This window comes from Canis aureus, chromosome 8 (genome assembly GCF_053574225.1).
Source record: "Canis aureus isolate CA01 chromosome 8, VMU_Caureus_v.1.0, whole genome shotgun sequence".
Classification (NCBI taxonomy): domain Eukaryota; kingdom Metazoa; phylum Chordata; class Mammalia; order Carnivora; family Canidae; genus Canis; species Canis aureus.
In genome coordinates this window covers 19,080,162-19,092,679 of record NC_135618.1, presented here as the reverse complement: position 1 = coordinate 19,092,679, position 12,518 = coordinate 19,080,162, and the positions used below count along the sequence as shown (strand labels likewise).

The 12,518-nt window shown below is 40.0% G+C and overlaps 1 pseudogene; it reads right to left on the bottom strand.

The window, feature by feature from the left end:
• Window positions 1–658: 658 nt before the first annotated feature.
• LOC144318036 (GTP-binding nuclear protein Ran-like) lies at window positions 659–1,507 on the bottom strand (annotated as a pseudogene).
• Between the last annotated feature and the right edge of the window lie 11,011 nt (window positions 1,508–12,518).

Here is a 12,518-nt window from a genome sequence, read left to right as displayed (position 1 = left end):
TATAGTTAACATTCCATACATTACATCCCCAGGACTTATTTCTTTTATAACTAAAAGTTTGTACCTTTTCACTCCTTTCACCCACCTTGCCTACCAGACACCCCCCACCTTTGGCAACGATCAATCTGTTCTCTATATTTATGAACTTAGATTTGTGCTTGGTTTTGGCATTTTTTTAGATTCTACATATAACTGAGATCATATAGTATTTGTCTTTCTCTTATTTCACTTAGCATAATGCCCTCAAGTTCCATCCATGTTGTCACAAATGGCAAGACTTCATGCTTATTTATGGCTGAATAATATTCCATCATGTATATATGCTGCATTTTCTTTATCCCTTCATCCATCAATAGACACTTAGATTGTCTCCATGTTTTGGCTATTATAAATATGCTTCAAAGCACATGCAGGTGTAGCAACTGTATTCCAAACAGCTAAATATGCAGGTCCAAAAAAGGAAGGTACTTTTTCAACTTCCACATTCACTCCAAAGTCCATTCATCTCCTTCAGCATGCCAAAGATCAAACACATGTTCCACCTAGCTATAAAATAAGGTGGCACAGATGCTGCACCACTGACATCGCAGGAGAGTGGCCTATAAAACCAGACTTCTGGTTGGGTTGCAACCAAGAAGGGGCCTCCAGCTGCACTTTCTCACAAGTCATCATTCTCATCTGGAAGCACAGTTGTCTAAATGGCCTCTGGATCACGCTCATACTGTGCTGCCAAAGCTCGGGCCATGACAACCTCTGGTGGGGCAAGAGCAGGCATGGCAACAAACTCCAAGTGAGCATCTCTAATTAGCTTTCTAGCAAGCCAGGAAGGGCTTTTCTTTTTTTTTTTCTTTTAAGATTTTATTTATTTATTCATGAGAGACACAGAGAGAGGGAGAGGCAGAGACATAGGCAGAGGGAGAAGCAGGCTCCATGCAGGGAGCCCAACGTGGGACTTGATCCCGGGTCTCCAGGATCACTCCCTGGGCTGAAGGCAGCGCTAAACCTCTGAGCCACCCAGGCTGCCCCAGGAAGAGCTATTCAAAGTAGTAGTTACTTTTGGCAGAAATATCATAGTGCTGAAAGTTCTTCTTTCAGTGGAAGACAAGAGATTTTGCTTTACCTTTCCTGTCCTTAATGTCCACTTTGTTGCCACACAGCACAATAAGGATGTTTTCACATACGTGAACCAGATTCTCTATGCCAATTAGGCACGTTCTTGTGAGGAACCCTTGACGTTCCTACAAACATTGTAATGGCACACTGGGCCTGGATGTAATAGCTGTCTCGCACCCACCAAATTTCTCCTGGCTAGCTGTCTCCCATACATTGAAATTAATATGTCCTCTGTTGGTATGGAACACAAGGGGTGGACCTCAACAACCAAGGTGGCTATGTACTTCCCAAGTTCACCAGTCAGATGGCATTTCACAAACATTGTTTTTCCAATAGCTCCATCACCAAGCAATACAAGTTTGAACTGGACTTGGGGTTCTCCTTGGGCAGCCATTGTGCTGTTGCTTCCAGAAGCAGGTCTGGCCCATCTGATAGAGCCGTATTTCATTCTCTTTGATGTAATCGTAAATGGCATCATTTCCCTACATTGTCTTTCTGATAGTTTATTATTAGTGTGTAGAAATGCAAATTAGTGTGTATTGTGGGCTTTGTATCTTGCAACTTAACCAAATTCATTGATTAGTTTTCACCATTTTGGGAGCAAAGTCTTTAGGGTTTCCTATATATAGTATCAGGTCATCTGCAAATAGTGACAGTTTTACTTCTTCCTTTCCAGTTTGGATACTCTTATTTCTTTTTCTTGCCTAACTGGTCTGGCTAGGACTACCAATACTATATTAAATTAAAGTGTCAAAAGTGGTAATCCTTGTATTGTTTCTGATCTTTGAGGAAAAGCTTTCTACTTTTCCCCATTGAGAATGATGTTAGGTGTGGGCTGGTCATATATGGCCTTTATTATGTTGAGGTATATTTCCTCAATACCCACCTTGTCGAGAGTTTTAATCATAAATGAATGTTCATCACATATCTTTTCTGCATCTACTGAAGTGGTTTTATATGATTCCTCTTATCTTACCTTCATTTTATTAATGTTGTGCATCACATTGATTGATTTGCAGATGTTGAGCCATTTTTGAATCCTTAGAATACATCCTACTTCATCATGGTGTTTGATCCTTTTGAAATATTGTTGAATTTGGCTTGCTAATATTTTGTTGAGGATTGTCTGCATATATGCTCATCAGGGATACTGTCCTGTAATTTTCTTCCCTCCTGATACCTTTGTCTGGTTTTGGTATCAGGATGATGCTGGTCTCATAAAAGGAGTTTGGAATCGTTCCTTCCTTCTATTTTTTTTTTAAGAGTTTGAGAAGATGGGTACTAATTCACCTTTGAATGTTAAGTAAAATTCACTAGAAAAGCTGTCTGGTCTTGGGCATTTTTGTTTGTAGAGAGTTCTTAAATTACTGATTCAATATCCTTACTATTAATTGACCTGTTCAGATTTTCTAGTTCTTCATGATTCAGACTTGGAAGGTAATATGTTTCTAGGAATTTATCCATTTCTTCTAGGTTGTCCAATTTGGTGGCATATAATTATTCATAATCTCTTATGATCCTTCATATTTCTGTGATATCAGTTGTAGCATTTTCTCCTTCATTTCTGATCTTATTTCCACTCTTTCTTGGTGAGTCTAGCTAAAGGTTTATTAACTTTGTTTATATTTTTAAAGAACCAGCTCTTAGGTTCATTGACATTTTCTACTATCTTTTTAAGTCTCTATTTCATTTATTTCTGCTCTGATCTTTATTAATTCCTTCTTTCCACTAACATTAGACTGCATTTGTTCTTTAAATTATAGTTTTTGAATCTCCAAGAATAGTACCATGTAGGTCATCACATAAAGCTTTTCCCAAACTTATATAACCACAAAGCCCTTTTTGGTAGAATCCTTCAAAATGATAGTGTCACAACAACAGACTTTGTATGTTCTTTTACCAGTGTTTGTCAGATTTTCTTGTGTGTATAAGTCACTTGGAAATGTTGTACAAAGTATAGATTCTGATTCAGTAGATCTAGGATGGAGGTCTGAGATCCTGCCTTTCTTACAAGCTTCCTAGAGCTGCCACTGCTACTGGTTCAAATACACTTTCTAAGCAAGCTTCTAAGTCAAAATCTTTATTTCCATCAATAACGTTTCTGTTCCCACATTTCCTGTCTTGGTTAATGGTGTCACTATCCACACAGTTCCTCAGTTGGAAACTTGGATGTCAAATTCCCTTCCCTTCACACCTCCTTCTAACCCCACCTCAAATCCAACTGATTGCTGAATTGTCTCTTGAATCCAGTCCACCATCTTCAACTCCATTGTCTTTGTTCAGGACTTTAGTATCTTTCTAGGGACTATGAGTGGCATCTTAATGTCTTTGATCTTTCCTGTCCAAACTGTTGCCAGACACAGCCTTAATCAGGTCAATCCCTCACTTTAAAATTGACACTGGTGTCCCACTGCCCAACAAATAAAACCCTAACTGCTCAGCACTGAGACATTCCAGGTCCTGCAAAATCTGATCTCAGGAAATTTTGAAATTTTACTCCTACTACCAATTTATGACACAACAAGTGCTGTGCTGTGGTCACATTATGTCGCTCACCTTCCCCTGAACACACCATGCATGTTCCCATCTCTGGACATTTGTTCAAGCTCTTTGATAGCCAGTATTGTCTTTCTCCTACTTTCCCCATCTAGAGGAATACTCTCATTCTTCTTAGTCTAAATATAATCTCCTTTGCTAAATGTCCCCCAATTATAATTAATTTTTACTTCCTTTATGTTCTCAAAGATATTTTTTAAAAATTTGCTTATACTTTTTTTACTGTTGCCCCATCACCATTTATACATGTGTTTTTCTGGCTAGCTCCTTAAGGGTATTGATCATGCATGGCACATAATAGATGTTTCTTTATTCCTTTATTTTTTAAAATTGCCATATATATGTGATAAATAACCAACTAAACAAATGAGCATATTGGGTGGAGGAGAGTCAAATTGCTATGAATTCTTTTAAAAGTAAGGTTGACCCTTAAATAATGTGGGTGTCAGTGGTACCAACACAGTCAAAATCCATATATGAGTTTTGACTCCCCCCAAAATGAATTACTAACAGTATACTGTTGAAGCCTTACCAATAACATAATCAACTAACATATTTTTTCATTATATGTATTATATGTGGTATTCTTATAACAAAAAAGGTTAGAGAAAAGAAAATGCTAAAAAAAATCATAAGGAGGAGAAAATACATTTATATTATTATGCTGTATTTATTTTTTAAAAATTATAATATACATACATTTCAAACCCATCTTGTTCAAGGGTCACCTGTATAGACAATAAACCACCTGAATAAAATACAGATTACTAGAAGCCAATCCCAGACCTACTGAACCAGAATTTTGAGGTGATGGGACCATAGAATTTAAATTTTAGCAAGAAATCCAAGTGATTTTTATTCAGACTAATGTGTAAGAACCACTGCCTATGGGATGCCTGAGTGGCTCAGTGGTTGAGTGCCTGCCTTTGGCTCAGGGAGTGATCCTGGAGTCCCAGGATCAAGTCCCACATCAGGCTTCCTGCATGAAGTCTGCTTCTCCCTCTGCCTGTGTCTCTCTCTCTCTCTCTCTCTCTCTCTGTCTCTCACGAATAAATAAATCTTTTAAAAAGAGAGAGAGAGAGAACCACTGCCTATAATTTAAAGGTAAACAGTTCATTGGTACCAACCTGTGCTCCTAAGGATTTAAAAATATTTGAGGTAAAATTCTCCTATCAGGGTGCCTGGATGGCTCGTTTGGTTGAGCATCACACTCTTGGTTTCAGCCTGGGTCGTAACATCAGGTTGGTGGGATCCAGCCCTCGCCCAGGGCTTCATGATCAACAGGAGTCTGCTTGAGATTCTTGCTCTCCATCTCCTTCTATCCCTACCCCCTTCAAATAAATAAATAAATCTTAAAAAAAATCATCTTGGTCAAAGTTGAAAGCTCTGTAAAGCAATGAAAAAAAGTTAAAGTGTATTTAGTATCAATAAAGAACAAAATAATATAAAGATTTGGTAAGTCTTTTGAACAAAAAACTTGCTATTGAGATCATGATAGTTCTTTTTAACATTTTCTGGCCTATGACAATTTAAAGTATTTACGTGCTAATTATCTCAGTAAAGCTAGGCTATTCCAGTTGCCACATTTTTCTGAGGCACAAGAATTGTTTTTAAGTTCTCTCTTTTTTCTCTGCAGTATTTAAAACCAACTGATTTCCAAATCACAATTGAGATCACCTACTCTTTGTTACTGGGGATCCGCACAAAACTGAAGGCCATCCTTATGATTATAAGAGCTAAATGAAAGTTAAATTTGTCACATTCTTTACCATGCTGCACACTTTCAGAGTTTCATTTAAAAAAAAAAATCCACATAATTAGTTTAGCTTTACCAGGAAAAAAATTTTGAATGACAAGGTCAGGCTCCTGACCTTTTAGTAAATTAGAGAAGATTGCCATAAATTGCACAATATAATGAAACACCAATTTGCATATTTGCTGCTATATTAAAAGGGATCAGTTTTAGCTCACAAAGCAGAACAAACAAAAACATGCATTTTAATAACTCAAATTACTCCCAGGAAGTGACCCTCAGCAGAAAGCCTGATTATCACTACTTAATTAGAAGCCTTGGAAATCTAAATCCTCCTTTAAATCCTATTCTGGGTACAGTGAAAGATGAAGCCATGAGTTTTGTCTAAGATTCAATATTTACTCTTTACTAATATGTTTGCTGGAGAGACTTCCCAAGCATTATAAAGACATGCGAGAAAAAATTTAATATTCAAAGAAAGAGTGCACAAAACCTGTGTTGGCTTGCAGGTGCAAAGCAATTAACAAGCTGGCATTTACAGTACTTTTAATTAATTAAAAATGCAAAGCTGACTTTCATTTCTTTAAATGTTTGAACATTTTATCCATCAATAATAAAGCACTACATGCTGCTGGGTGACAACAGCTGGTAAATGAAAAAAGTTAGTCCAGTGTTAAGGTAAGTGAAGAGAGAGTTGTAATTTGCTAGAGCATCATCTCTTCGTTCCCCACCCGCCCCCAGCCTGCCCTCTGTAAGGATATTATGAAACCTAGTGTCAAATGAGAGGGGAAATGGCCTTTTGGCTACTCTGAGTCATGAACTGACAGTGACAATATTTGATGTGACATGGTAACCTTGAATGGGAATGAAAACAACAAAGCTTATTACAATTATGCTCACCATTAAGGACCTGCCGCTCTGTTTCCTTAGGGGAGCAGAGTTGTTTGGAATTGAGGCTACGTACCTCTATCTTATTTATAAAGGTTAAAAACATAATTAACAGAGGGAATTTCAATAATTTGCAAAAGAAGTGGGTAATGGCTTCTAATGTAATGCTGCTGTGACTAATTTTACAGCTGGACGCTGCTCGAACAACGACTTTACTGGTCCCCGTGAACACATTTTTGGTCAGTACATATTTAAAAACAACACCATTAATGTACTTTAATTAAAACATAAATACTACAGTGCTACCTCGGTAGGCATTCACTCAGCTGGAACTAACTGTATTTGCTTAATCTACAATTTTAGATGTATTAGCAAAAATAAATGTTGGTGAATGTAAGAGCCTGATTACATATCTTGGGTAAATTGGTGATAATGAGTCAAGAGACTTTGTGTTCATTCACATATATTAGAATAAGAATCATTATGAAATTAAAGCTAAGATTAATCCTGCTAATGACACCACAGAGCATCTGGGAATAAGATAACCCAGATGTCAGATTCACTGTGCTACTGTGCTGCTATTTGATAGAGTAACCCTTGAAGTGTTCTTCTAAGGCAGATAGCTGCTACCCCCCCAGTCCCAGCACTTGAAATGCAAATGAGTGACAAGATAGTCTAATAATGAGAGCAGATTCTAGCAGTAAAGAAAATGAATAAATTAAAAAAAAACCCTCTGCACCACTGATAAGAACAAGCAGCAGGCACCCTGATGTCCTCAATTAGGGTGGATGACATCTGCTGAGCATTTCTCTCTAATAAAGCCCTCACTCGGTATTCCAAAGCACACGATTCTAACACTGTTAACATTTTAATGTCCTGGGCGTGCGTGGTAACATTAATTACAAGATGATTTGGATGACTTCTGAATCTCTTTTATGTCTTCCGCAGAAGAGAACACAGCATCGCAGCTTTGATATCATAAATAAAATGGGGACGCCTGCCAAGCATGAAAGGTATCCTGAAGTCACTTGTGTCTGCTGTGTTGTCCTGAACTGCTGTAGCCAGGCAAAGAGAATCCTCTGGGCATTTACAGAGGGTCAGTCAGTAGCTATGCATTTTAGGGGGAGGCTATGTGGTTCTCAAGGATTTTCTTCCTTTATGCTAAAGGTGAACATTTTTGTTGCTGTTTCTAATTCCTAATGAGCTTAAAGTCCAATTAATATTTTTCTAAGCACAGTTTGCCTTCCTAATAGCTATTTTCATGAGCTTTGGCAAATGTCACCAGGGCTTTCTTGTTTGCTGGCTGGAAGATGGGGGCAGTTTTTCCCCTTATTCAACAGACTAACACAAAGCACTGGCACTACAGGGGACCCCCGGGGGAGAGTGAGGTAGGGGGGACAAGAGAAAAGACATTTGTTGGTTATCCTACTACACAACTGGCACTGTATCACCATCATTCCTAAGAAAATACAATTATTATCTCTATTATACCAGGGAGGAAACTGGGGACAGAGAAAATGTGACGTGTTTGCAAGTTATTAAACATGAAATAAGAAGCGGACCTAGGATTCAAACCCATGTCTGACTGAGCTCAAAGTCCATGACCTCTTCACAACACCCATGGCAGTCATTAAGGCTGTTCCCGGGTGCTCCGGGTCTCATCCTTTAGGGCATATGAGAAGGTTAGGTGTCCTTGCCCTCCTTTCATAGCTGTGTAGACTTCTTTGACCAATGATATGCAAACAGATGCTTTAAAAATCACTGTGTGGTTCACCCTGTCCCCTTTTCCCTGTGAGGAAAAATGGATGTCTCTCAGCCTGGATCTGAGGATGACTTGGAGCAGAGCCCACAGCCAACATGTAACGGATGTGAAGACTGAGGGAGAAATAAATCCTTGTTATTGGAGCCTCTGAAATTGTGAAATTTTTGTTTACTGCGGCATAACCTAGCCTATCCTGGCAAACGTAATACTAAACATGTACAAATCTGTGAAACCCCCAATCTGTGAAACCCTCAGGAAAGGAGGAAGAAGGATAGAAAAAATAAAAGTGAGGGGAGATGCAACTAAAAAGGTGGCCCAAGAACTGTTAAGACCTGGGAGAAAAAGATGGCAATGTCATTAATCTATCTAATCTCTTATATCATATTTGCGAATGGCTCCCCCTAGAGTTTTGCAGCGCCCATCATGAGCTGCTACTTGGAGAACATGGCTCCCCCCTCTTTTCACAGGTTAAGCCAGATTTGCAGGATGTGCTGGGTATAGAATTCATATTCAGTCAACAAACACATGCCCGGCCCGAAAAGGAGCTTGCTCACTTGAAACTTCAGAAACAATTCATCAGCCTATTTACTAGGGCCCTTGTCCACGGATCAATATTAATCTTGATGGCCCATTACTGTCACCAGCTACATATAATAAAATAAAATAAAGTTCTTCAGTCACAGAGATATCTCACCCAAATGTGAAGAGGAGAAGAGAGAAGACCCTTTTGGCTTTTCATAATTAACCCAGTGTGGTACTGATTTACTGCCACAGTGAAAGGGTTGTCTGAGGGGAAGAGAGAAAATGAGACACAGCAATGAGGCAATACCTGAGAATCCAGCCCTTTTTCTCTCTTGTACCTCTTTCCTACCTCTGTTTGGACCGCTCCTGTGAAATCTCCTTAATTCTCTACGCCAATTCAACCCTACTCAAAAGGCCTGCCATTTGCCAAAATGACAACTGAGCAGTACATTCAAAGTCCCCAGGCACCAATCAAAAGTTCTCCAGGGTATCACCCAAGGTTCCAGAGCTAGTGAGCTGGGTAGTGCACTTAGAGAACTTAATCAAGTAATAGAACTTTCTGGAACAGAGGCAGAATGGATCTCAAGCAGACAAACCACACACAGTTGCAGGTGCCCTCCCTCACTATCCCTGTGGCACCATCCTGGGGAGCATTAGAGAGCACTGGAGAAGAGTCCATCAGTGCCCTGTATTTGGTAGTCTCCACTTCTACTTGTCCACTTCCACTTACAAGAATACTCATTGGCAAGAGTGAGAATGTCTAGGGAAGTTCTTTCCTTGATTAGGACTCTAAAACCAGGTGTGTAGAGCACCTCGACTTCTTCTAAAGACGTAGGACTAAAACAAAAATAAAAATAAAAATAAAAATAAAAATAAATAAAGACGTAGGACTAAGGTCCACTTCGATCCACATTCACAGCTCAACTCAGCAACTCCTCAATGAAGAGATTCAGTTCCAGAGTTTATGTTCTAGAAGATGAGGTAACACGATACAAATACCCATGAAGCCTACTTGCTACATCACCAGGAGCTTTCACTGCATTGTGCCTTAGCCCGGGCCAAGAATGCCTTCCACTGGGACTCGGTGAACACCTACTCATCCTTCAAGATATAACTCAAGTGGCCTCTGAGACCCACTCAATCAGAGGTGCGCACCCCCTCCTCTGCCCCGCACCTCTCTTCTATCACAGAACCCATGCTCCTGGTGTAATAATGTCACCCGTCTCCAGCTCTACTGGACTCCAGGGCCCCAGGGGGAGATGTGGCGTGGTTTCCCCAGCCCCCCGCAGGACAACTGCCACACAGGAGGCACTCAGTACCTACTGACTGAATATTGACAGTAGGAGGCAGATTTAGGATGCTGTGCCATCTTGGAAGATAAATAATACCCTCCATCCTCTTATTGGGAGCTTAAGGACTGGCTCAACTATTGCTTCTGACAGAGATATAGCACTTTCCATCTCCTTTCCTAAGGCCTTGGTGTCACCTTTATACCTTCCCAGATACTTTTGCAGTTTTTTAATAAGGTGTCCTTAGATGAGCCTCATCCAATTAGCATTATTTCGTGCCCGGCTGTGACAAGATAACTGGAAAATCAATGAAAACAAAGGCTGAACGGCCTGAGTTCTCATGACTGAGTGGGCTCCTAGGTGTCTTTTACGCAGAATAATTTATGGAAGCATCCTTTAAGTACAGGCATTTCCATCTGTTTCACCTTCACTCTTGAGGGGAAATGAAATCGGAAGATATTTAGTCTGTTTCCAACCTAATATTTTTAACCTCTTCTTTTCAGCATTTGGAACTCTTGGTACCACACCTTTGAAGACGCTCTCAGGGGCGGGAGATGAAAACCAGTGTCTCGTCGACTAGGTGCCGGGCAGCGTGCTGGCGATTCCAAGGCTCATCTGACTTAGTCTGCTTGGGGAGAAGACACAGGAGGTGTATTAAAAATAAATGCTAAATGGAGACACCATCAGTCCCTGGGTGAAAAAACCAAAGGGCAGAGTTGAGGTGGCATTTCCACTCAGCCACAAGGAGGGCAGAGGAAGAGAGACCAGGCAGATGATAAAGGAAAAGAATGAGCAAGAAGAGAGGGACTCCAGAGGGCACGGCCCAGGTGGAGCGGTGGTAGCAGAGGAGGTGGTGTGAGGTGAGGCACCGAGGCAGGTGGGCGCCCTGTCAGAGGGATCTTGTGTGTCATACTGAAAACTTTGACTTTGGGGTGACAAAACCTGCATTTTAAAAGGTTATTTTGGGGCACCTGGGTGGCTCAGCAGTTGAGCACCTGCTTCGGCCCAGGGCCTGATCCTGGAGTCCCAGGATCAAGTCCCACATTGACTCCCTGCATGGAGCCTGCTTCTCCCTCTGCCTGTGTCTCTGCCTCTCTCTCTCTCTCTCTCTCTCTCTCTCTCTCTCTCTCATGAATAAATAAAAACTTTTTAAAAACTTAAATAAAAATAAAAGGATATTTTTGAAGGATTTTGGGAAGGGGAGGTCATTGGAGGTGTCATTAGGAAGCTTTTGCAGAAACTCTAAATAAGTAAATCACTGAGGGTTTTGGGTTTTGTTTTTTTGTTTTTTTTTTTTTTCTGATGAGAATAAGGACAGATTGATTGTCTGGGTAATGATTTCATTCGAGAGAAATAAGTGCTGAACTGGATCCAAAATGGCTATAGAAATTAAATCTAGAAAGAGAATTTTAGCCCTTTAGCTTAAAAATGTTGTGAACACTGGGCTTCTCTTCTCGAATGTGCTCCATGTCAGCGGCAGATGGGGCCCCACAGTAAAGCAAGGTAGAGAGAAGTAAACAGAAAACCAAGGTGCGGTAAATACATGCCTTCATAGAGGTTTGTACATGAAAAGTAGTTGAGAAAATGAAGGATTGGACCACGATATAGGAAATAGGAAGAGCCAGATCATTTTCCAAAGGCAACCTGGGGTGGGTTCTGAAGTGTGGATAGGAGTTCCTCACCCAGATAGAGGGAGAAGACAATCGTTCCTAGTTTGGAGGAGGGGGACACTATGGCAGAAATGTCTAACTCAGAGAGGAGAAGGCTATCCTTCCTGACATCAGTCCTCAGGTTTTGAAAAATCTCCATAAAAAATCAGTATTTCATGAACCTGCCATCCATGAATTTATCTTTACCTCTTTATTTATTTATTTTTTATCTTTACCTCTTTAAAATCTCATTTCTATTTTCACCTCTTAGGAGTATAAGGTCAATGCTTATCATTAACTGCTGCTTATGCAACTGAAATTTTTCATTTCAGTTTCAAGGAATCTGTTGGCAAGTCCTGCTTTCCCAGGAACTGGTGTCAAGTTTATATCACCTGTATGGTACTCCTCTTCCTTCAGTACCAGAGAACCTTAATTTTGGGGGTCATATTTATTTACATCTGTATTTCTTTTCTCATCCCAGATCCAGGTTCATTTGGACTAATATAGGCTCTCTCCACTCACTCTAGCCATCTGGAAACTCATTTTAATGAAATACAAACATCTATCCACACTTTATCCCCCATCTCTCTGCCATTTCACCCCAGTCACTAGATATTATTCCTTGTTATAATGCCTGATGGTGTATCCGGACATTTTCATCTGTATGCTAGCTTTTCCATGTTCCTGAAATGACATATCATGTACAGATTCAATCCAAGAATTCTAGAGAAAAAGGGCCCCAAGGACTATATTATATGGGGCATCATAAACTTTTAATTACTTGACCTGCTCCCCAAAATTATTTCCCAGTGTTTCTCTATCTATTCTTGACAAGCACACTGCACAGTATCTCTTATTTAACCACAGTTGGTTCTTTACTGTCTCTCTTCTTTCTTTCCTTGGGTAAGAGAGTTTCTTTAATAAAAGTGATTGTCTCAAAGGAAACTTAAATCCCACTGCCTCCCTCCAGTGCTGCACTTAATGCT